This window comes from Xyrauchen texanus, chromosome 11 (genome assembly GCF_025860055.1).
Source record: "Xyrauchen texanus isolate HMW12.3.18 chromosome 11, RBS_HiC_50CHRs, whole genome shotgun sequence".
Taxonomy (NCBI): Eukaryota; Metazoa; Chordata; class Actinopteri; order Cypriniformes; family Catostomidae; genus Xyrauchen; species Xyrauchen texanus.
This window is the reverse complement of record NC_068286.1, coordinates 35,578,173-35,605,086: the sequence shown is the minus strand read 5'-3', so window position 1 is coordinate 35,605,086 and position 26,914 is coordinate 35,578,173. Positions and strand designations below refer to the sequence as shown.

General features: G+C 41.3%; 1 protein-coding gene and 1 pseudogene across 1 annotated transcript in view; both read left to right on the top strand.

Moving 5' to 3' along the window:
• The window catches only part of LOC127651393 (MICAL-like protein 2), a 71,371-nt gene that overhangs the window by 5,064 nt on the left and 39,393 nt on the right, over positions 1-26,914 (top strand). The gene's annotated exons all lie outside the window — the stretch shown is intronic.
• The window catches only part of LOC127651355 (lysosomal alpha-glucosidase-like), a 30,730-nt pseudogene continuing 9,890 nt past the window's right edge, over positions 6,075-26,914 (top strand).

Below are 26,914 nucleotides of genomic sequence, written 5' to 3'. Positions count from 1 at the left end.
TTTAATAAAAATTTAACATTGAACAATCAAACACAGAATATTTATTACAAAGGCTAAAGTAAAATTATAATACAATTATTTTATAAATAAGAAAAAACTATTCCAATAAAAAATAGAATACTTTCCTGTAAACTGACATTTCTGTTATGCCTCAGTTCAAGAGCAGCATCTACATATTGGACCTTCTGCAATCATGTTAAAGTAATAATAAAAAATCAGTAAATAATATAATAAAAAGAGGAATAAAAAATGTTAAACCAAATGTTACACCAAACATTCAACAAAATATTGCACATTCAACTAAAATCCTTAATTGCTGATAACCTGTATTTTTCACAAATCCAAATTTTCTCAAATTCCTGTGCACAAGAGAGAAAAGAGTACTTCACTCAAGACTTTTTGCCAAGAAAACCAGCATGTTAAACTTTGCTGGTTTCAGACATGAACGCTGACATCTTACTGTATTGCCACCTGCACTAAATACTCTCTCTGATGGCGAACTTGTGGTGGGTATGCACAGGAATTTGCAAGCCAGATTGCTCAGCATTGGAAAGTTAACACTGTGTACCTTCCACCAGTCCAAAGGATCTTCCTCTCCATCTATGGTAGGAGTCATCAGGTTGCTGTTCAGCTCAGCTTCTATGGTGTCCTCCAACTGCATGGATGAAGGAGGTGGCACAGCGCTGCTGCTCTTAAAGAAGCTGCCCAATGACCGCTTTCCCTTTTGCACAATGGATGGCTACACTGCACTTGGATGCGCAGGATCTGTGGTGGTGATACGGGCCCTTTTATGCTGCAAAACACAGATGAGAGCTATTAAGTTTTAAAATATGATGCCATTTCGAGCAATTGGGCATTTTATGTAAAATATTTTTTTATAAATATGCCAATCTATGTAATTTAAAAAAAAAAAAAAAAACATATATTGCATGTTGCATCGTGCATGCACTTAAGTGCAGATTTTAAAACAGTTACCTTTCGTGCCAGCTGTTCCATTTCAATCTTCACTCTTGCTTTGATGTCTGGGAGATTCTCTGCGTTTATGCAGTTCATCTTGGATCAAGGAATGAAGTGATATCTAGAAGCTCCTGTGTAGATGGGTCATTGTATTTATCCTCCATGTAGCCAAGTGCTCTTGACTTTATCACCTTTGTACGGTCTGTGTCCCCTTAATTTTCTGCCAGAGTTGATGTCTTAAAGAGATGCAGGACTGGCTTCAGGTATGACTCGCTTACATAGGCTTCACCAGAGAGGGCATCTGTGAACTCCTGGAGTGGACGTAGGGCGTTGTTGATCGATTCAAGGACCTCTGTGTCCTGCCAAGTGGGTACCAGGTGACGTGTCTTCTTGTCTTCAGAAAGAACCTGAGACAATGCCTTTTGTCACCGTGTTAATAGACACCATATCTTTTGCAACATAATTTGTTATGGCGTTTGTTATCTCGTGGTGTCTTCGTGAGCTCTTTTCATAAGGAGTTACAGTCAAAAAACGACTCTGCAGTGGTAGACTGCTTGGTTGACTCGGCTGGAGCAGAAGTTCTTTCCTTAGACTTTTTGGCCATACACTCCTTGTATAGCCACCCGTGGTGCTTTTTTCAAATGTTGGTATAGGTTTGTCGTGTTGCCCTGTGATGTGGCAACTGCTGCACAACAGGCTTTGCATATTATCTTCTTTTGGTTTATATCTGATTTATTCAAAGCCGAAATAGCCCCAAATCACTGAAGTGCCGGTAATTTTTGGGACTAGCTCTGTAGGTTCAGCTGATGCCATAATCCCACACGTTTTCACCTAGCTTCATTTGTTGTTGTAAAATGTACCCTGTACCAACTCTGATTGGTGAGCAGGACCGTAACAGGAGGCGCATGGCGCTTGTGATTGGCGAATTATGTCTGTCACACTAACAAGGATGACGACAGAATTAATTTGTAACTGGATCACTGTTTGTAAGGAAGTTCACGGTACTTTAATTAGCTTCTTATTCAAATTTTGGTAAGAAAAAGCACCTCCATTGCCATTCTAAATGCATATTATAAGTGAACCGAACTATTGAGCATCTACATCTGAGATGTTGTTTGTGACGTGTGTAGCGCTCAAATATTGCACATGGCCTGAAGGCTAAAAAAAATTACAGTCATCGTGAACAATCTGTCCAATATTTATAGTTTATTGTTTGGCTGGCTGTGTAGTATTCAGGGACAGTAGTGAGTTTTTAGTCAAGTCAAGTGGTTTTTATTGTCGTTCAACCATATACAGTTAGTATAGTACACAGCGAGACCACGTTCCTCCAGGACCATGGTGCTACATAAACAACATAGGACAAACACAGAACCACATGAGACTATATAGACTAAATAAGACCTACACATTCCTACATAAAGTGCACATGGAAACGTGTGCAAAAAATACAGGACAGTACAATAAATACTAAAAAGGAACAGGACAATAGGTACAGTAAGAGACCGTGAGAGACAATAGGTACAGTAAGAGACCGTGAGAGACCGTGCAGCTCTAACTATTTTAAAGAAATAGTTCACCCAAAAATGAAAATTCTCTCTTTGTTTACCATCCACAGCCTCGTGTCTTCCTAGATGTGTTTGACTTTCTTTCTTCATTAATGAAGATTTTTAGAAGAATATCTCAGCTCTGTATGTTGACACAAATCAAGTGTGTGTCCAGAACTTGGAATCTCCAAAAATCACAATAAGGCAGCATAAAAGTAATCCATGTCTTTTAAAGCAATACATTACATTTTGGGTGAGAACAGACCACAATGTAATTCTTTTTTCAATATTAATCTTGAGCAGCAGTCTCCTTGGCCATCTTTATTTTAAGCTTGATTACAGCTCCTTGCGCCATCTAGCGCAGTGTTTCCCCCAACCTTTTTTCTACTACGGCACACTTTTTACGACTAAACAAATTCTACGGCACATCACTATCCCACATAGGCTAACCGTCGTCAATATTTTTCCTTTTCAAGAACTTGTTTCCATGTTTTCTGTCCGTCTTAGTAGCATGTTTATTTGTAATGTTTGAAACTCGGCTATGCAAAAAAAGAAATAAAAAGAATTGTAGATTTGGTCTTGCAATTGCACAAGAAATTACAGGGATGTAAACTCATGAGGGGACAATCACTCTTTGTGTGTTTGTCTTTTTGGTTAAGTTCTTAATTAAAATTTTATTTATATTGTCAAACCGGTTCTCGCTTCCTCCTTTCCATGAATACCTTTACATTGGTGCCGAAATCCGGGAAGGAGGAGGGATGCGCCGTAGTGGTGTTCTCGCCACTACCATCCACCCCAACGGAGCAGCCGCAGCCATCCGACAGAGGACGGAGGAGCCCGGCCGCCTGAGAGTGGACGAACGGCTGCCAACCATGAAGGGAGAAGGGGCTCCTAACTGACTACCTTGAGCGGTCAGGGCCGCTTCCAGTGGCAGAGGAGACACCTACCAGCCGCTGAAACACGGCGGGGTATGACACTGAGTGGGAAGGGGCTCCTGGCCAACCGCCTGGAGCGGGAGAACCGCTGCCAGTGGCGGGGGAGACCCCTCTGTTTCCCAAGAGCGTGGCGGGGCGTTCCGTCAGGGGCCGGAAGACTGCCACTGATCCGTCCGGGGAGGCGCTGCCTATTGTTATTTTCTCTCTCTCCTCTCTCTCCCACTGATGCTCCGTGTTTGCCTTTCCCTCTCTTTTTTTAAAATGTTTGTGTTAATTTGGCACGATCTGCATTACGGCATGTAGGTGCAACTTTTTTTGTTTCCCTCCCCTTGTCCCCTCCCTCATCCAGATAGATGGATGCGTTATCCTCCAACATTTTTCTTTAAAAATCCTCTTTGTTTTCTTCTAATTATTGACCGGCATTTTGTTTTGCTCTATCCTCTGTGCTTCCGCGTTCGTCACTTCTCACCGGAGCTTACGCTACACCTACGTCATATGCCGGAACTAGACTCTCTTGTGAATGCTCTGAAGGCCGTTACCAGAACCCAGTGATTATAGTTTATAAAGTTATAAATATGGATATTTTTCTTACAAAAATATATCGCTTCGCATCAGAAGGCCTTTATTAATCCCCTGGAGCCGTATGGATTACTTTTTTGATGGATGTGCTTTTTTGGGCTTCAAATTCTAAGGCACTATTCTCTCCCATTATAAAGCTTGGAAGAGCCAGGATATTTTTTAATATAACTCCAATTGTGTTTGGCTGAAAGAAGAAAATCATATACACCTAGGATGGCTTGAGGGTGAGTAAATTATGGGATAATTTACATTTTTGGGTGAAGTAACCCTTTAACTGATTAGTTCAGTGACCCCTTCTGGAAATGTCACTAGGTGGTGACAAATGAACGTCTTATGTGCTATGAGTGAGTCAGTGAATCATTTTGAGTCGTTCATGACTGAAATCTACCAAGAGACTTTATAGTGTTTAAGCATTAAAAGAACAAAGCAGATCTATAGCATTCAGTCTGAGCATTATTTTTCATCCAAAAGGATAACAATAATAGTCTAATAATAGTGTTTCAATAATGTCCTTACCTTCTCCTTTATTAAAACTTCCATGGCTACAAATCTACTGACTTCAGTATAAGAATTATAAACACAAAGCAGATCTACGGTATCATTTTCCTACAGTAGCCTATTTAAACTGCTGAGCATGGCTTTTATCAGAAAAGGCCACAATAATTGACAAATAATAATAATTTTGAGTTTCAATAATGTTCTTTTGTCATTGTAAAGCGCATTTCTCATGAGTTGGGTTGAGGTGTCAGCGCTCTGTTCAACTCAAGTTTCAAGTGCTGCATTGGCCTCCACATGACAAGAGTTGCAGAAAGGATCACAGAGGGGTGATTTTATGAGTTTGCCACGTAAAAAAGTGGGAGTTGTGCATAATAAACTTTGAAAACATGGATCTGGAAGAGAGAAAAAAGCTTGCAAGGACTCATTTATGTTTAGGTCTAAGTGTTTTCTTGGTGAATTTAAATTAGTTCAATAATTGGGGTCTCTGATTTCTTAAACTATATACTATATATTTATATGTACTATTAAATTAAATTATGAGACATTCAACATCTCAAAAATTTTGACAGTTTTTAAATATTTCTTGTTGCTTAGTACTCTCAAAGACATTATTGGTGAAGCAAAAAGTGGCGTCACTTCATAGACAATACAATGTATTCTGCTGCACTGAAGCGAGTCATGTCAAAGACCCTTAACGTGTATAAATGTCACTCTTTGCACATTAATCATTGCTCTTCACAATCACATGTGACCGATTATGGTTTCAAAACAGCGAATTTCTCTGAAAGGTGAGGAGTTTGGTTCCCTGAAATGTTTTTTTTTTTTTTTTTTTTCATGCATTTATGCAATTTTTATAATTTTTCACAGCACACTTGACAATCATTCACGGCATACTAGTGTGCCTCGGCACAGTGGTTGGGAAACACTGATCTAGCATTCTGTGCATGTGTCAAGCACTAGGAAGTGTTATTGTGGAAGTGGAAGCTTGAAATCTCGATTGTGCCTAGAGACTGCAATGGCAAGATGTACAGTGAAAATGCAGTTAAATTTTGGTTTGTTCTCACCCAAAACCAATTGAATCACTTCAGAAGACATGGATTAACCCACTGGAGTCATATGGATTATTTAGTGCTGTCTGTATGTGCTTTTTTGAGCTACAATGCTCTAGCCCCAATTCAATTGTATTGCTACAGAGCTGAGATATTCTTCTAGAAATCTGTGTTTGTGTTCTGCAGAAAAAATAAAGTAATACATATCTGGGATGGCATGAAGGTGAGTAAATTATAAGAAAATTTTCATTTTTGGTGAACTATTCATTTAAGTTTTTCTATATAACAAAAAAGTCATAAAGCAACCAAAAATTAGGTTGATATTGTTTTTAGTTCATTTAGCTTTTTATTTGGCATGTTTAAGATTTCAATTCTTAGAATTCATAAATTATCATCAATTAATATTTTCTGTGAAATATTAAATCTGGTATTGTATTGGGTGACTCATGAGATTTTTTTCCTTAGAAATCATATAATAATCTTTATATCCTATTTACCCACAAACATACGAAATGGTGTTGTACAAGCTACTCACCCCAGAGGAAGTTAATTTCTCAGGAGCTACGTTATTGGATTCCCCACTTTATGAGTCAACGGTCACTGAGATGAAGGAATAAGACCCAGAACTGCCCCTGCTGCCCCAGAGCCCTCGCTGCTACATCACTACTGCCCTGCTGATGTTCGGAGGACTTATTCTTTTGATCTTCTGGGTTTGGCTGCTGGGAACTATATTCTGGTTGCATCCATCCACAGAACCTCATAGACCTCCACCGCCTGCTGCGTGTCCAAGCCCAGACAAAGTTCAGGGTAATGGGACATAGCTGCAGCCGGAGTCCTGCTCCAAAGTTCTAGAAGCTTGGAGGTTTGACTTTTATCCAGAAAGAAATGTGGTGGTTACAGAGAAGATGTGTCATACTCAAAACTGCTGCTTCATAGCGTCAGAGGGTAAGAAACCCGGACGGAATGGAGTGCCGTGGTGTTTCTACACACCTGACTATCCGTCCTATGAGTTGGTGTCCATTAGTGACACATAGATGGGGAAAGTGGGAAAACTACTTCTGAATAAAAAGACGTACTACCCTAAAGACATTGACATTTTGCAACTTGAAGTATTCCATGAGGAAGGCAACAGATTACGTGTGAGGGTGAGAGCGAGAGCATTTCGTTTTTCATATTGGCAAGACAACTTTTATTTATAGTTTCATAATGCTCCTTTGTCTTGTACAGATAACTGACCCGGCTCAGAAAAGGTACAAGGTGCCCATTGATGTTCCTGTGGTTCAGAAAAGAGCAGCAAACCCCTCTTACACTGTAGACTTCATCACAGAACCATTTGGGCTGATTGTCAAGAGAATGCAGACAGGGACTGTACTGTAAGCACTGTTTACTGATGACTAACATGAGAACATTTTGACAAGGTTTAACACTGTTTCCATCCAAGTTGCAAATTGAATTTATTTGAAAAATCACAAAAACAATTTGTGAATAAAGCAGCGTTCCCATGTTTTTACAAGAAAAATATTGTCAACTCTTTGGAAATTGGTGCAAAATAGTGATGATAGTGGAGGCTGAAGCCACTGTGGTTCTTTTATTAAATGCAATAAATTACTTGCCTTTAGAGTACACAGACAAAACACTCTTATAAACGTAATGTTTGCTAGCATTCACTGGCAGATACCTTATGTCTGGGAGTGAAAGCATGTAAGAGAGTTCTGGGAGGAAATAGAAGCCAATAATTTTATGCTTTGGTTCTGGCATTTAAGAATAGAGGTAGATGCTATATCCTTTTACCGATTAATCTGTGCCAATAGTTGATTTTTGGAACTATCGTTTATCAGCAAAAATCTATGCTTTAGCTGACATTAGTCTTTGTTTTAGTTTTTTCCCCAATGTGCCCAATATTAAACCTTATTCCTCATTAAACCTCATCTGGTGATTATTTATATATACACTACCATTCAAAAGTTTAGGGTCACTTACTCATTCTTTATTTATTTTTTCACATTTTAGAATAATAGTAATGGAAATATGGGAATTATGTTGTGACTAAAATCCAAAATAAATCAAAACTATGTTATACTTTAGCATCTTCAAAGTGGCATGTACTCTTGGCATTTTCTCAACCAACTTCTTGAGGTATCACCCTGGGATGCTTTTTAAACAGTATTGAAGTAGTTCCCATCGATATGCTGGGCACTTAGTGGCTGCTTTTCTTAATTATTCGATCCAAGTCATCAATTTAAATAAAAGGTACATTTTTCAGTATACAGTATTGTGAAAGGGCGGAGGGCGGGGCCGGGTTGTGATTATACACACCCGGTCCCTTATCAGGCTAATTAAGCCTCCGAGAGGTATAAAGGCCAATTGCGGACGGTGGTGCGACGAGAGACAGATTGTTTACGGACATGTCCGCCATGTGTGTTTGTCTTTTAAGTTAATCATTAAAATATTGTTTATATCGCCAGGCCGGTTCTCACCTCCTTCTTTCCATTGAACTGCTTTACACTGGTGCCGAAATCCGGAAAGTATTCTAGTAAATATATAGGCTGTAACAAACTTAGGGGGCTTTCACACTTGGTTCGATTGCCTGTTCCGAACCCGAGTTCGATTGCTCCCCCCTGCCCCCGATGGACTGTGTTCACATTATATATTTGTATCCGAACCGCGGTACGCTTGCGTCATCAAGCTGCAGCTGGTGCATAATCGTGTTGCTTGATAACCGCGAAATGAAAAGGCATCAAAATTCAATGAATAGACTTGCTCGGTTCACATTTGTTCTTCTTTTTTTTAACCTTTGGTTTTGTTTTCAACATCAAGATACAGAAACACACTTGCGTCTGTCTGCCGCAAAAATACTGAAATCGTTCAAAAGACACCGGGCTGTCCGCCGAAGACAATTTTTGCGAAGGCAAGCAGAAATCATCTCTCTGCTTGCAGTGCGTGTGCATCAATCCCGCTTTTCGTCAAGGTAAGAGTATACGCACGCACGAAAGTAAACCCTTTCCGCTCATTTTGAAAGTGACGCGTGTGAGACTGACGACCACATTATACGTCATCAATAGCGGTTCACTTCCGCGGTTTGGTTCATATCAGCAGCGAACCTTACTGGAGTTCACATGAACCGTACCCCAGACCACCTTTTTAAGCGGACCCGAGTACGGTTCGCGGGTGCGCACCCGAGTTCGGAAGACAGCGTTCACATCATCCAAACGAACCGAACTCTGACGTCATTCGAACCGGGGTGCGCAGGAACAAGCCAAGTCTTCATCATTTCTAAATAAGTGTCCCCTATGCTTATTGGGTTTGTTTTTAGTTAAAATAACTATAAACCCTACTATATTTAGTGTTATGCTCTAAATCCTTTTATTATGCTTTTGGTTGAACAATAAACTGCATTGGGGACCTTTTTTTTTTTTTTTTGGGACTCTTGTAGTCTCCATGTCTGGGCCCATTATTGTAAGGAAAGACTAGGAAGATGTTTTAACATTTAACTGATTAGTCGGTTATCAGCCTTTCCCACCACCTTAGTTATCGGCATCTGCAAAATCCACTATCGGTCAACCTCTATTTCAGAATAACCAGAGCAACATTTGAGATGTGATGCTATTGTTGCTATGCGATGATGTGAGCCAATTATATATTCACATGGCTTGTTGAGGAAAAGTCACGAGACCTTTTTTAATGCGCGTCTATAGTCATACAGTATATAAATCCTTTAGCATTATATATTGTGGTAAATGTATCTGCATAGTAGTTTATGCACATTTTTGTAATTTTATTAACATCTTGTCTTTCCATTTAGCTGTTTTTTGCAATCTCAAAATTTGCATAAAAATATATTGATGGCAACCCAGCCATGTATATATTGTCTGATTCATTTATATTAAAATAAACATTTTTTCTTATCATTAGAAGTGATAAGAAACCTGCCCAGAAATGTGATACCTGTGTTACTAACATGCATGTTCATGTGCTCTAAGGCTGAACACCTCCGTAGCTCCTCTCTTTTACGCGGATCAGTTCCTGCAGATGTCCACTTAGTTACCATCAAGTTTTATAAATGGTTTGGGTGAACATCGCTCCAGCTTTCTGCATGATGTCCAGTGGAACACACTGACCATGTGGTCTCGAGACGTCCCGCCAATGGTTACAATCCAAAATTGTTTGCTCTTTGACTTTAGATTCCATCAGTGCTATTTGAGAACTAAAAACATGGCATAATGACAAACTGAAAACAACAATTTTGGCACAATAACAGTACAGAACACATCACTTGATAACCGTGTCATTTTTTCTACAGTATGTTAAAATTCCTTCTCGCATCCCAGTTTAATATGCAACGACAAGTCTTACTTGACATGTCCACTTGTCTTTATCTTGTAGGAGATGACCAACCTCTATGGTGTCCATCCCTTTTATCTCTATGGAATCTGGTGGAACGGCACATGGGGTTTTCATGCTCAACAGCAATGCAATGGGTAGGTTAATCAAACTCACACAAATGACATGCATTCTCACCAGCTTTTCAATGAAAATGAAATCTGTTTCAAACCATTGTAATTTACAAGCAATTAATCAAAAACCTGATTGAAAAAAACTAAAATTGATCATATCAGCACCACATCATATCCTCAAACATAAACTCAATCTTCTCTATTTTTATCAATGTAAACTTCATTCCTTTACCTACACAGGCTAATGATAAAGACAGGCTATTTGACTTGTACTTTGAACCGATCACCTTGAGTGTGAAAGTGATTTATGTTAATTTGTAAACATTTATGACTGATACTTTAGCTGAGTTATCAAAGTTCTGAAAGTTTCCCAATGTTTGCCTTATGAGTTCATGCTGTAACTGCTGTGCAAATATGTTCTTTCTGTTTGAGCAGCCCTTTTCAATGTAACAGCCTTCTGTTTTGAAGAGTAACAATAGGTTACTATCGTAACCCCGGTTCTCTGAAACATTGAGTGGAGAGATCCACCTATGGGAAGGGCATCCGCACCTGACCTCTGCAGAAGCATCCAATTGCACCAAGTCTGGCCTGACAGACAGAAGCGCGTGCCCAATGCTCGGTAAGGGACCCGCCCTTACCAAGTGCATAAAACACTGCGACTGCAGCTATCTTACCTCAGTGAGCATATTAAGCTTCCGTGCAGCAAGCGGGGCAAGCTTGGTGGATCTCTCCACTCGATGTTTCAGAGAACGAGGTTACGATAGTAACCTATTGTTCTCTTTCATCATCTCGTGTTTGAGATCCACCTATGGGAGATATGGACAGCTCCCCGATTGCCCAATACACTACACTGAGGCCCTGAAAGCCAGAGGGCGGTCACCTCGAAGGCGGTGCATGACACGTCACACGGAAACCACCCCACAAAGTGAGGAAGCCACTTTAGCAACAAAGAATAGCATATGGTAACATGCATTAGGTGAATAAACCTGACCGCACTCTCATGGTGAATATATGGTGGCAGGTGTAGAGTAGAAACATGCTTAGTGACTTTAAAGTGCTGGACTAGGCAGCCCAGACTTAAGGAGGGGTGGAGGGCCTAAGAGCACAAAGCTACAAAGAGCCGACACCCAGGACAGAATGAGCTACCGGGGTTCTGGTGACATCTATCCGGTAGTATCTGGCAAACGTATGGGGAGAGGCCCAGCTTGCAGCGGCACATATGTCCTGCAAAGAGACTTCCTTAAATAGAGCCCAAGAGGCAGCCATACCTCTAGTGGAGTGAGCTCTGATGCCCTCTGGGGGCTGCACTCCCTTTGATTCATATGCCAAAGATATAGCTTCCACAAGCCAATGAGAAAGGCGTTGCTTGGAAATGGGGTTCCCTGAGTCTGGGGGGCCCCAAGAGATGAAAAGCTGGTCGCTTTTTCTAAACGAGCTGGTCCTGTCTAAGTATGCCCGCGAGGGCACGTACAGGACACAAAGCGTTCAACCTCTGATCCTCTGTGGAGGAGGAAGGAGCTGGGTGGAGCGCGGAGAGCTCAATCACCTCACTGCGTGAATGCCGGGAAGCATTTTGGCATAAAGGCCGGGTTGGGCCTGAGAAAAACCTTATCTCCACTGAGAGAGAATTTAGTGCACGAGGGATGAACAGAGAGTGCATGCATGTCACTGACCAGCTTGGCAGATGCCAAGGCCAAGAGCAAAGCTGTCTTGAAAGACAAATTCTTAAGGGAAATACTCCCCAGGGGCTCAAGCGGCTGTTGAGACATTAGCGTCCAACACCATGGAGAGGTCCCATTCAGGAGCGACTCTCCTGGGGACTGGAAGAGGCGGCGTCGCCCTTCATAAACCCTACTGAATAAGGGGGTGTTGCCCCACCGTAGCGCTGTCGAACCCCACATGACATGCAGCGATAGCAGCTAAATAGACCTTAATAGTGGAAAAGGATCTTCCCTTGTCCATAAGGTCCTGCAAAAAGCATAAGATGTCGGTGATTGAGCACTGATATGGCGTTACCGTCGCCCTTCACACCACTCTTCGAACACGCCACTTACAGTCGTAAAGAGGCCGTGTCGAAGAGGCTCTAGCACACTGAATGGTGGCCACAACACGTGGGGAGCCCCAATGTGTTTAAGTTGGCCCTCTCACGGGCCAGGCCCAGAGGGCCACCCTGTCGGGTGTGGGTGATAAATTTCCCGTTAAGCTTGAGACAAAAGGTCTGTGCTGAAGTGGGAGGGGCCATGGCTGGGCATACAGCAGAGGGATAACCTCTGAGAGCCACGGCCTTGGGCCACCTGGGAGCTATCAAAATCATGGTCAAGCTCTGTTCCCTCACCCTGGCCAGAGGCAGTTATGAGGCAAAGGGAGGAAATGCATAAAGCAGCACGTTGGGCCACGGGTGGGCCAGTGCGTCCACGCCGAGGGGCGTCCTCGTCCGTAGCGAGAAGAACATAGGACAATGGGCGTTTTAGCGCGGCGAAGAGATCTACGGTTGGCTGGCCGAACCTCCTCCACAGTAGACACACTATCTGAGGATGGAGGCCAGTCTCCGTAGAGCGGGTTTCCCCTTGACAAGAGGTCTGCGCCCCTGTTCAGTATGCCCGGGACATGGGTCACCCGTAGCGACAGGAAGTGCGCCTGCTCCATACTAACAGCCTGTGGCAGAGCATGCAGCTTGGAGGAGCGCATCCCCTGGCGGTTGATATATGCTACAGCTGTGCGTGTTGTCATGGCGCACCAGCACATGATGCCCCTGCACGCGGGGCAGAAAGTGATTCAGAGCCTTCCACACAGTGAGGAGCTCTAAATAATTTATATGGGCTGAGTGAAGTGTGCTTGGCCACACACCATTCACTGTTCTGCCCTCTTGCATGGCTCCCCATCCTGTTAAGGGCGCGTCTGTCGTCACTACTTTCCGCAGCATAATGCGCCCGAGAGGGTCCCATGCGGCGTAGAACTCTGCGTTCCTCCAGTGGCGCAGCGCTGCTGTGCACGCAGCGTCACTGTGACAGAGCGGCGGAGATACGCTAAAGGGCTGAGATGAAGAGTTAAAACCCACTTCATGAGCGCCCTCATTCTCAGAAGGCCCAAAGGCAGGACATGTATAGCCGCAGCCATAAGACCCTGTAGCCTGAGACATGCTTGCGATAAAGTATTCTCGTTCCTTCTTTGAATTGTGAGAGGCAATTCATTAAGGAGAAAGCAGCTCTTGTGAGAGACAGCCGCATTGTAACCGAATTCAGCTCCAGACCCAGAAAAGTAACTCTCTGCTGCGGAGTGAAATTGCTCTTGCTCACGTTCACTCTGAAGCCAGGCTGTGATGTGGCGAGCACCACGGGCAGTGTTTTGCAATACGATCTCTCTCGAATCGGCTATAATCAGCCAATCGTCTATGTAAGTCAGGATTTTGAGCCCGATATTCTCAGCGGGGCTAACCCTGCATCCGCACTGCATACAAAACACTCTTGGACTGAGTGCTAGGCCAAATGGAAGCACTGTAAATTAAGTAACATATGCCTTGGAAGGCGAAAGCGAAGAAACTTCCTGTGTGGCGGGCAAATGTTCATGTGGAAAACGCATCTTTCAGATCGATTGGCGTGAACCAATCAGCTCTGTTTTATTGCGCGAGAGAAGCGTTGTGGGTTAACATTCTGAAATTGTATTTCCTTAAATGTTTGTTCAACACTCTGAGATCCAGAATAGGGCGAAGTGAACCATCCTTTTTGGAATCAGGAAATAACGGAGTAAAAACCCTGTTGACATTGATGCGGAGGCACCGCTCGCACCGCCCCTTCTCGAGAAGAGAAGAGATCTCGTCTTTCAGAATGTGCGTGAGCTCTCTTCTGTGTGAGAAAAGATAACTCCGCTGAAACGTGGGGGTTTCCTGGCAAACTGAAGTCTGTAGCCCTTCGAAATGGTGCGAATCACCCATTCTGGGGCAGACACAGACTGCCAGGCTGTCACGTGTGACGTGAGAGCCCACACTCACCGGCGAGTTGCCTAGGGCAGGCAATACAACCGGATTGTTCATTTGTGATACAATGGCGCCATCTAGTGGACAACTTAGGGGTGACATGTAGAATTTCAGAGGAACAACAGTACTTGGCAGAGCTTTTGCTCTCAGTGTTTGATATTTTTGTTGTTCTTGTTTTTTTGTTGTTTTTATTTTTGAAACACACACAGGGAATTGCACCTTTATTGAATGTGTGTGAAGTGGTTTGTGCAAACTGTGAAGAGACTGTGGTTGAGCACTTTTCAACAGTGGTAGGGCACTCTTGGACAGTGAATTTCCCCCCAGTTCTGGAACTGGAAGCTGGGAGGGGAATTCTTTTATGGACCACACCTGAACTTGTGATATGTCCATATTGAACTGGGGTTGGGCACTCGAACGAGGGAAAAGGGGCCCTCGAGCTGAGGACTTCCTCCTTTTGGGTAAAGGGGAAAAACTCAAGCTTGTGTCCACTGGGCTGGTCAGCCTGAAAACCTGGACCGAGAAGCCCCTGGAGCTGAGCATCAGGTAGGCCTCTTCCTCTTCCCGTCCGGACGGGGTAGAGTGGAGTGGGCTTTTTAGCTGCAGCCGCCCTGAAGGATGTCTTACCCCAGGGATTAGGAGGATGGTTGGGCTGCTGGCTAGGCTGCTGGCTGGGTGGCCTGCTCGCGAGCCTTAGGCCTGGCTGTGTTATGGTACGGCAGATCCTGTGGCTGGGGCCTGAGGGGGCCGTCTGGGGGGCTGGTGTGGAGTGGCCTTTCTAGGCAGGCACAGTTTAAGCGCCTCATCCTCCTTCTTATCATCGCACAGCTGTTGCATAAGTGCAACAGCAGGGCCAAAAAACCTGGCCTGGTTCCACTGGGGCTCCTGCTATGCGTCTTTTCTCGCTGTCGGGCAGACCAGAGAGATTGAGCCAGAGGGCCCGTTCCCCACAACACATAGGGCCATGGAGCGTCCGCCTGCTTGGACGGCCTGGCGGGCGTTACGAAGGACCAGGTCGTTCACGGTAACGATCTCCTTCCACAGCATCGGCGATGGCACGCCTTTCTCCAAATGAGTACTCGTGTCCTCCAACAGCTCGGCCTGGTAGGCCGAGAGGAGGGAGGAAACATTTAGAGCCTGTACCGCGACAGCCGAGGCCTTGTACGAGGCCTGGAATACAGATGCTGAGAAGCGGTCCATCTTATTAGGGAGAACTGGCTTAGGAGGGGCCAGTAACCCTCCCTGCGAGGGGTTAAGGTGTCTGGCAATCGAGGGCTCGATGGTGGGAGGGTCGCCCTGGAGGGCCGGCCATTCCATGCCGAGACGAGCGGCCGCTCGCTCACACACCTCGAGAAGGACCGCGTGCGGCAGTGTAGCCGAGCCGCTAACCGGGGGAGCTTGGGTGGGCGGGGTGGTTTCCTCGTCGATCCGAGCCCTCAAGTATAGCGGGGTCCTGCGTCCTCGCCTGAGCCAGGCGGCTCGTGGTCGAGCGAGGAAATACCTGGAAGGATTTCCTCGAGTAGGCCCTCGTTAGACTGGTCAGCCCAACTGAGAGCAGGCATGCTCTGGGAAGTCCCGGAGCTGTAGCGCTTTCACCTACTCCAGCGTCCGAGTTGTAATGTTCGTCCGTGCTTTGGGAGGATGCAACTTTGAGTCTTCGTCGAAGAAGCTTCCTAGGCAGGGCGAGGCAATGGGTGCAGTTCTCAGGAAGTGAAAGCGCTTCCTGCGCGTGTCTTAGTCCCATGCACACCACGCAGAAGGGATGGGCATCCCTCGCGGCAATGAGTGAACCGCAGGCGGCAGGGCATGCACGTGACTGCACGTCCGGTGGGTTAGTGGGACCGGAGAGCTTGTGATCCATCGGAGAGGTGAAAGCTTGAGAAACAGGCGGGCAGCCTGAGCAAATCCAGGTAGCGGCGTGGGTGGCTTGCAACCGAAATAATCGCAACTAAACGCGAACCGATCTGACAATCACGCCTGGCGGAGGCTGATCGAATGGATATTTCCTCCTGTTGATTGTGGTGAAGTCAGCGAAAACCGTAGAGCTGCGAAGCAAAGAGGTCGCGAAGCGAATAACAACTGAGGTAAGATAGCACGTCACGAGTGTTTTATGCACTTGGTAAGGGCGGTCCCTTACCGAGCATTGGACTACGCGCTTCTGTCTGTCAGGCCAGACTTGGTGCAATTGGATGCTTCTGCAGAGGTCAGGTGCGGATGCCCTTCCCATAGGTGGATCTCGAACACGAGATGATGAAAGAGAACCTTTACCAACCGTGCATTTGCGGTCAGAAGAGGATAAACAGCTTATTAACAGTGTGTAAATAATCTTTCATGTAGACGTGGCTCTGCAGCCCGCCCCGCCCTCACCTGGCGTATGATTGGTGGAATCCTAGACTTCTACGTTTTCCTGGGACCGGATCCCAGCTCTGTGATTGTTCACTATCTGGAGGTCGTAGGTCAGCACATATGTTTTGGAATTTAAAAGAAGTAATTGCTGAAAAGTGCCAAGCAATTACATTTAAGCCAGGAATTCCCCAAGTAATCAGATTCTCTTTTGCATCTCTCTTCTTCCCTCTGTTTTTCACATTAGGTAAACCTGCAACCCCCTCTATTCCGATGGGGCTACAAGTCAAGCAACAAAACATGGGATGTTGTGAGAGAAATGAGGAAGTATGGGATACCTCAGGTACTACAGTTTTTAGCTAATTTTCATGCATTATTAGGTTTGGTGTGGGTATTTATTGTTTAGATTGTGTTCATTGACATAGTAACCCATGCTAAAAAACAGATCAGTTGAAGTACAGTGCAGATTTAATGTAACTTTTTGTTAATGTTCCACAGCATTTTAATGAACCAAAAACTTATTTTGTTTTTAACATTATTTAACTCTTTCCCCGCCAAACACGGAATTTTCCGTGTTTTATGAAAAAACGCTTCCCCGCCAAACACAGAATTTTCCGGGTTTCCGTGTTTTAGGTGTTATACGGTAAGGAAGACCCCTCCGCATGTTTTGAAAGAGTACGCAACTCTTTGATCAAAGAAACAGACTGCGATCGTCTCAAACATGAAGAAGTGGAGTATTGAGAAGCTCAAAATATCAGACATAAACATGCCTTTTTATCAGCTTTTTGTCTGAAATGTTGTTTTTTGACAAAACCGACCTCTGTTCAAGTCGCAATAAAAAAAGAACAAATGAAGATAAAATAAAATCGTTTTTTTTTTGCCTAAAAGCAGAGGCTCAGATCTTTATTGTGTTATATAGCATCTTCATATATTCATGGAAGAAAATATTCTGCGGGCCATTAAAGTTTAGCGAAAATCGTCAAAAACCCTGGCGGTGGCTGGCAACTTTTTTTTTAAAACGCTGGCGGGGAAAGGGTTAAGGTGAAATTATAACTGTAAATAAAATATGCATGGCCAACATGCAAACTAGGAGGTTTTCACAAATTGCACTTATGCCATACTTTTTTATGTTATGTTCTTTTAATCATTCAGGATGTACAGTAGAATGATATCGACTACATGGATCGTGCTTTAGACTTCACTTATGAGCCTGTGAACTTTTCCACTCTACCGGACCTTGTGAAAGACCTTCACAGACATGATCAACACTATGTCATGATCTTGGTACATATTTTGATTTACAGAATAACATGTCTATTTTAATCTTTTGTAGATTAGTAGAGCTTATGAGAGAATTTTAAAGCAGACTGATCATACTGTAAATTCGGCTGCAATAGCTTGAAAGTTCTGTTGCTGAAATCAGTTTGTACTTTATGCTCATCGAATTTCAAATCACTGCCCCTATTGGTGGAAGCTGGAAGTGTTGTTAACTTTTGGGCAGGTGTGATCTCCAGTTTCCAGGTGAAATGTCCATAGAGTTTATTTTTAGTTGTAAATTAAGCAATACATTCCACAGAAATGCAATGTTTTTTTAGCCCTAACCCCTTCCCAGCCCTAAACCTGAATGTAAAAATGTAACCTGAATCTCGCTCATGCTAGAGGGAAAGGTGAGCACAGTTGAAAGGATGCAAACAGTTCCAAAGGGGGTTACCGCTTGTCAGTAATTCAGCAGAATTGAGTTGATTTCACAGTACATGAACTTTCGGAAGGAACATGTTGATTTCCCATGTGATCATGCTTTTTTTAAAGACCCCATTAAATGGAGGCTTGGCCTTAGTTAGTTTTCTGTTCTGTTGTCACATTTCCTTCTGAAGTTTGAGCAGGACATATCAACATATTTTTTATATAGTTGATAGCCTTTCTAGCAAAACTATGATTTGCTACTTGATATTGGTATTTAGCCTATAGCTTGGTATTTCTAATTTAGGGGAAGGAACCTTCTCATACTATTATATTAGACAAAATTTGTGTAGTGAAAGAGGAGTTCTCAATATTTTTGGTCCACTTTTCTGGAAGAGAGAAACAGTACATTTTAAAGGTGTACTGTATAGCTGCTAAAATATAATTTTGTCTACTTATAGGAGTAGACTTGCAGATACAATAGATGACATCAAAGCTAACAGATATGGACTCAAAGCCTAAGGACCAATCAGCTTATACCATGCTAGCCGATTGGCTTAACATGTCACATAATGAATATCGATCAGTGTGCTGTACGATATTCAAATATAAAACAAGGTATAAAATAAAGAAAAAGAAACTAAATCAAGTCAGATTTGAGAGCCAAAAAGAAAAAAAAACTTGAACCTTTGAGTGCTTAGCCTGTAAAGCATTAAAAGAAATATCTTATTATCAATTAAATAAATCCAAAATGTAAAAATTATGAACTAATGCAATTGCCATATGTGACAGGGGCTTTACTGCAAATGTTTTGCTGTGCAGGACTCACAGCCTTTCCAGGTTTCTCCAATCCAGACACACGATTGGCGGTACCAGAATCTGCAGAGGTTCCATGACAAAGTGCCGTTTGATGGCGTGTGGATTGTAAGTTCATTTCTGTCATTTACACAGCAAAACATTTATTAAATGCTTACAAAAGGAACTCTTTCCGTTCATTCTTTCTCAAGGATATCAATGAGCCATCGAATTAATTTGATGGTACTCTGTCATCTGGTACTCTGGCCACTGGCTCGGAGATAACAGGAGCCAATGGAAAGATCTGGGCACATCTATAGCAGGTATCGAAACATTTTCTGCTGTGGCCAAAAAACAGGTTATTTTCCAAAGACCTTCTGAGCTGCCTTGCTTTCTATATAGGCACTTACCTTCTTAGCAACTGCATACAGTCTAACGCTAGCCTTTCAAAGTATGCTTCATTTGATTGTGCACATACACAGTTGGTTGGTTCATGCACGCTAAGAGATACTGGATTATTTCTCTTTAGGAGTTTAGACACATAAAGATGTCTTTATATTCCTTCAGACTCAAGTTATACAAATGCAGGTATCTCCTGGCCTCCTCACACACATGGTCTTGACGTGTGCATCCACTGTTTCCCCCTTTCGTCTCCTGTTCCTTAGTGGCAATTGCATCTTTTAGTGCTTGTTTGTGAAAGCAACAGCTCAATTGTGAGTGTTTCTACCTTGTGGACAGACTAATAAGTGCAAATAAATCCAGGCAGATGTGCATTCTGCACATTCAGGGAATGCTTGGTTTAGAAAAAATCGAGCTGTATGTGTTCAGTGTTCAAACTCGCTTGCGGAATTTGTGTCACACATCCAGTATGCAGATGCCATGTGTTCGTGTTTAACCAAAGTATACTTTGGGCTTAAAGACCCAGGTAGTTTTTCTGTATTCTGTATCAGATTGCACACGGTCGACCACGACACCTTTCAAAGTGTACTCTTTTGACTGCAAGTGAATACGAACACATTTGACACGAACGCATACTCTTTTTGTACAGTAAACAACAGCACGCTGTCTCTCCCAGCTCATTAGTCCTCCCCACAATGGATTATGGGCAATATACTGTTAGAGTGCATCAGAGTGCATTATAGGTAAGAATTCGGAAACAAGATGTAGGGAATTAATTCGTAAACCACTACAAAATGGTTGACACCTCAAATACTGCACTAAAAAAGGGTAGGGGGCGATATCGGGGACTGCGCAGACTGTGTTGATGACGAAATTTGTGTCACGAATATTGTGCCGCGGAGCAATTGGCAAAGCAAACAAGCAAATTTTTCTTTGGCCATAAGCGTTTGTGTCCGAACTGAAGGCAGCATATAACTGAATGGAAACTCAGAAGTGACTGTTTTGGAACACTTTTTCAAACAAAATTCTCATTATTTACTCACTGTCATGATATCCCAGGTATGTATAATGTTCTTTCTTCATCAGAACACATTTGAAGAAAAATAGAAAAATATCTTTGCTCAGTAGTTCCTTAAAATGCAAGTGCATGGTAATTTCTCTTTTGAAGCTCCACAAATGACAGACAGTCAGCATAAATGGCATCGATACAACTCAACAACTATTTGTCTTTAAAGCGATACGATTGATTTTGGTGTGAAAATATATCAATATTTAAGTACTTTTTCATCCTAAATCATCATTTCTGGTACGATTCAGGAGAGGGTGGAGATCGCATTCACTCGTGTGACGTGTCCGCGTTGCCATGATACAGATGTAATCTCACGTTCTCAACTCAGTTAAGACATCCGGAATGGGCACACAAACACACCATTGTGAGTAAAGAAATGGATAAATACAGTCAAAATTACATGAATCAAAACATAAACCCACATCGTGGGGTTAAAAAATCTAAGCCTTTTCAAAATATAAATTAAACCTGGAAATAAAATTTTAGCTAGCTAGCTGATCAGCTTGTGATGCATGAATGGCTTGCACGTGCAGTGCGAGTCTAGTCACACTTTAATACTGTTTAGCCTCCCATTCATCTGATGAAAACTCATTGCATGATCATGACGATTATTATTACATCAAGACATTTTCATACATGTTTGCTCAAACTGTTATGCTGATAATCTCATTTGTAATGAAAAATAAACAATTATATTAGGAAAAATGCTAAATATAAATATTTGTGGACTCATACTATCCATGCGCTTGTTTTTGTTTTGTTTTTTGCCATTGACCAGGAATCAAAATGGCACCCCATGTCAAAAAGGTTGCCGACCCCTGATTTTGATTTAAAGAGAAGTATTTTTCCGACTAAAAGTGATCTTGTCACTTTAGAAACCATTAATTAAGCAACTGATAATGTGATAAATAACTCATATGGATGATGTTAATGCTGACTGTCTGTGATTTTTGGAGCTTCAAAAGAGAAATCGCCATCCACTTGCATTTTAAGGACCTACTGAGCTTAGATATTCTTTCTATTTTTCTTCAAATGTGTTCTGGTGAACAAAGAAACTCCTACACACCTGGGATATCATGAGGGTGAGTAAATAATGAGAGATTTTTCATTTTTGGGTGAACTATCATTTTAAGAACAGCACATGAAACACGACACAAAATATTGGGTGAAATTAGCATTTTTTTATTTATTAGAACTATTTATTGATACTTTTTACTATTGGATGAAAAAATTTACATTTATAATCTATATTTTTTTTATTTAGATTTATTAGGTATCAGAACAGAGCCACCATTTAGCATATATACAGTACAAGAGTATTGCTGCATTCCATTCAAAGTCAGATTTGGATTATTCCTACTAGAAATCCCAGATCTCCAACCATAAAGGCATTCCATTGCCAGATGCTCAGAAGACATGTAAGTAAACAAAACTGCAACACTCCTGTTAGTTTAGCAGGACTGCTTAGGGTTTGACCGTCACCAGAAGTGTCTCATAGCAACCCAATTGATAAACTGGGACTGCATATGTAAATTTGCCTTTGGCTAACTCTGGTACAATGCATCAAATTGTAATATTTATGTTGGAAATTGTGCATGGTCCCTAATAAATAAATAAAATAAAAAACAATGTTGCAACGCTAGCATTTTTGCTACAGGTGTACAATTATCAAGAGGGAGTACAATTGACCATGTTTCATTCACCTGTCTCTGCAAACACTTGTTAAAGAAGCTTTAATATCATGTAATGTAGGAACATTGATTCATTGATTAATACTATTTAATGAAAGTGAATGAATGTTTATCACTAATTTCCTAGTAGAAAGTTGGAAATTCATACATTCCGAATTGAATGGAATGCAGCATATTGCTGTGAAATAAAAATTGAATTTCCCTTGTTTTCTAACTGTCTCTTAATTGTTTAATATATAAAAATATATATTATTTTTACCTTCCCAGGTATGCTGACCTTCCTCTGATTGGGGCAGACATCTGTGGTTTTGGAGGTAGCACCTCAGAAGAACTGTGTGTCCCCTTTACTAGAAATCACAACTCCATAGAGGAACAGGTGCTCCTTCCATCCACCCAAACACTTTTATGACTGTTTTTATAGAAGTTTTTACTTATAGCTTTAGATCTGCTGCAAAATCTGCAATTGCAGATGGTCAAAAAACGTTCTTTAGCAGATGAGTGCTGCCGTAGGGGGTCTCTGGTGGATTTGTAGAATGTTTTATCTTGTTTTTCTTCCTCTACAATCTTTTATGTCTATTTTTCTCAAGGCATTTTTATCTTCATCTGATTAGTAGCCCATCTGTCTTTTGCTTCCCCAGTATAATATAATGTTTTTCTGTGGCGCTCAAAAGACCCAATGCCCTTATGGATTTACAGTATTTTAATTTCACAACAACAGGATCAGGAACCAACTGTTTTCAGTCCTGCAGCACGTACAGCGATGAAAGAAGTCATCCTCCTCCGTTAGGCTCTTTTTCCTCATCTCTACACACTCTTCCATCATGCACACATCAGTGGAAACACGGTCGCAACGCCTCTGCTCTTTCAGTAAGACAAACACACATGACATAATCTGATTGTACATGCATACACTCACATTGAATTTAGAAATATAGATACAGGAATGTGATATGCATAGTTTTTAACTTATTTACTTCTTACTGTTTAAATCAGATAACAAAATCACACACAAAAGTTTTCTATGGTAACCACTGTCTCCACCAGAATACTATAGCTACCAAGTTCTTGTTTCTACTGTATAATAATACAAAATAAATATGGACCATGTAAGAAGCTTTCAGAATCTTTTTAGCAATTTAAATGTTTTGATGACTGTTGTTGCGAATACCAAGTTTTCAGTTTTATTGTTGTAAGCATAAGAAGTATGATGGTATTTTGTAACTCCTTATCTCCATTATTTGAATTTGTGAACCGGTATAATACAGTCTGTGCTGTATTTCAGGTTCCCAAATGATGAGAAGACATAAGCGTCGCATAGATAAACAGTTCCTATTGGGAAAGAGTTTGTTGGTTTCACCAGTTTTAGAGTCAGATGTGGAATATGTTGTGGGCTATTTTCCTAAAGGTCTGTGGTATGATTACTATACGGTAGGTCAAGTCTGTAAACAAAGACTCAGTAGAAACCTTTGGTGCTTTAACTTTTAATTCAGTATTCAGAAACTGGCCTTATTTGACAGCAATGTTGATATTTGTTTGTGTGACACACAGGGTGACTCATTGGTCAGCAGTGGGGAAGAGATCAAACTTCACCCTCCACTGGACAATATTAACCTGCATCTTAGAGAGGGTTCCATCTTCCCTACACAGGTTAATGCTTGTTCATCAGTAAAAAGAAAAAAAAATATTTAAATCCAGATGGGGCTTATAGCAAAATTACATTAATTTGGAGTCTTTGTATGATAGAATTAAAAATGTCATCAAAATTTAACAAAAATCACCCATGCATTAAAGACTGCTACAAGAAAGTGACCAAAAAAAAAATATTTTTAGGGCTGTCGATTTAACCAATTAAGTTAAATGAATTGTAAAAATAATGTAATTTAAAAAATGCATTTAATCATGACCATTGGCTTATGTATATTCTGTAATAAATCATTTACCTGCCTTCCGAGCAATTCTTGAACAACCATCAAAATGTGTTTTTCAAAAGTTGAACTACTTTTGTTTGAACAACAATGGCAGATTGGGGGAGTGTTCTGTGAACCTTGCTGTTTGAAAACAATCAATAATCAATATTTTGTCATGAAAAGCAGATGATGGGAGACATTATGCTGAGACCTGTACCAAGCATTGTATCAATGTAGCAAAGCAGGGGAACATTTAGAATGAAAGAAAAGCACACAAAAAACACAGTAAGATAGTGCTTGTAACATGAATGCAGCAGCCATTTGAACACCTGCCTTGCACTGCACACCAGAGGGGGACCTACACATTATTAGGCAGTTGGTTTTAATGTTGTGGCTGATCAGTGTATATGTACAGACAAAATTATTAGCCCCCCTATGAATTTTCAATTATTTTTCAAATATTTCCCAAGTGATGTTTAACAGAGCAAGGGGATTTTAACACAGTATTTCTTATTATATTTTTCCTCTGGAGAACGCCTTATTTATTTAAATTTGCCTGGAATAAAATTACTATTTAAGAAAATTAAAACAATTCTAAGGTTAATATTATTAGCCCCCTTAAGAAATGATCTGTTTGATTGGCTACGGAACCAACCACTGTTATCCAATGACTTGCCTAATTAACCTAATTAATCCCCCAAGCCTTTAACTTGCACTTCAAACTGAGGATTAGTATCTTGCAAAACAACTAGTGAAATAATATAAAACTGTCATCATGGCAAAGACAAAATAAATTTGTTTAGACTTGAGAAAAAGAATTGTTAATGCTCACAAAGCAGGGAAAGATATATACGTTTATCAAAGCATTTTCAGGTGTCAAGAACTGCCGTGAGAAGTATTGTCAAGAAGTTTGAAGAGACCCACACAGTGGAGAATAAGACTTGCAGAAGCAGGAAGCGAAAGATTTCAAAAACCTTGGAAAGAAAACTGGTGAGAGGTTTCTAAAGACCCAAGAACAAGTCAAGTCAAGTCAATGTTATTTGTATAGCACCTTTCACAACACACATCGTTTCAAAGCAGCTTTACAGAATATCAGCATTAACAGATGATAAAACTGTAATGTCTATAAAGTCGATTAATCATCATTGTGTAATTTAGATAAAATACGATTTTTAATAGTGTTTAAAAATAATTAAATGATAATTGTATTAATAACCCCAGTGAGCAAGCTGTAGGCGACTGTGGCAAGGAACACAAAACTCCATAAGATGTAGATTAAAGGAGAAAAATAACCTTGGGAGAAACCAGACTCACTGTGGGGGCCAGTTCCCCTCTGGCTAACATTATGAATGTAATGTAAATATGAATTATGTATAGGTAAAATCATGGTTTAAAATTATTAAACTAAGTGTTAAGGGTCAGTGATTAAACATCGATTGTGTTTGAACTGTAAGATTAATGACCAAAGTCTTTGAAGTCCATCTTGATTAATTGCAGAAGTTCACATAGATGCAATTGTCCTTGTTAATTGGCTGATGAAGGCTTTTGTTGGCAATAGTTAGTCTAAGCATTTCATTTCAAGATCGTAGTCCATAAATAGACCGAGGAGATGCAGGTTGGAGTTGGCATCATTTCATCCTCTGAAGTCCGTCATAATAGATTGAAGTGATGTTTGGCTGGCACCGGCTGCATTTAGTCATCATCATTCTACGACATGTAGCAGTGGAGTCCAACATGAAGCAGGAATGGTGCTGGATCCAGCCGGTTCTGGTGACCTTAGGATAGGAGTCCCGAGGTTGAGACGGGGAAACAAATAAAAAGATGTAAGCGTAGATGCCATTTAATTTATTGCAGAGTTAGAGATCATGCTCAATGTTTCTGGTTTCTGGTTCCGGCAGACCCAACTAAAACAGCCTAATTGTGGGTTGGAGGATAAATTAGGTGTATGCCTGGCTAAATAGATGAGTCTTTAGTCTAGACTTAAACTGAGAGAGTGTGTCTGCATCTCGAACATTGTTTGGGAGACTATTCCATAGTTTAGGAGCCAAATATGAAAAGGATCTTCCTCCTTTAGTGGATTTTGATATTCTAGGAACTATTAATAGGCCAGAATTTTGCGATCTTAATGAACGTGTTGGAATATAGCATGGTAGAAGATCACTTAAGTACTGCGGAGCTAGACCATTCAAAGCTTTGTACGTAGTTAACAGAATTTTAAAATCAATACGGAATTTAACAGGTAGCCAATGTAACGATGATAAAATGGGGCTAATATGATCATATTTCTTGGTTCTCGTCAGCACTCTGGCTGCTGCATTTTGAACCAATTGAAGTTTATTTATTGATCTTGCTGGACATCCTCCCAGTAATGCATTACAATAATCTAGTCTTGAGGTCATGAACGCATGAATTAGTTTTTCAGCATCAGCAACCGAGAGCATATGCCTTAATTTAGCAATATTTCTTAGGTGGAAGAATGCTGTTCTACAAACATTTGTAATTTGATTTTCAAAGGACAGATTGGTATCAAATATAACACCTAAGTTCTTCGCTGTTGAAGATGATGTAACAGTACATCCATCTAGAGTCAAATTATATTTTAGTGGCTTATTTTTAGAGTTTTTTGGTCCAATAATTAGAAACCTCTGTTTTGTCAGAATTGAGTAGAAGGAAATTTCTGGCCATCCAATCTTTTATTTCATTAATACACTCTGCTAATTTTAGAATTGTGAAATCTCATCAGGTTTTGAAGAAATATAAAGTTGTGTATCGTCAGCATAGCAGTGGAAACTTATTCCACGATTCCTGATAATATCTCCCAGGGGAAGCATATACATGGAGAAAAGCAGAGGCCCTAAAACTGATCCCTGTGGCACTCCATATTTTACTTTTGTTTGGTTTGACAATTCCTCATTTACATAGACAAAGTGGTAGCGGTCTGCTAAATATGACCTAAACCATGCTAATGCCACTCCACAAATTCCAACATAATTCTCTAGCCTATTCAAGAGAATGTCGTGATCTATCGTGTCGAATGCAGCACT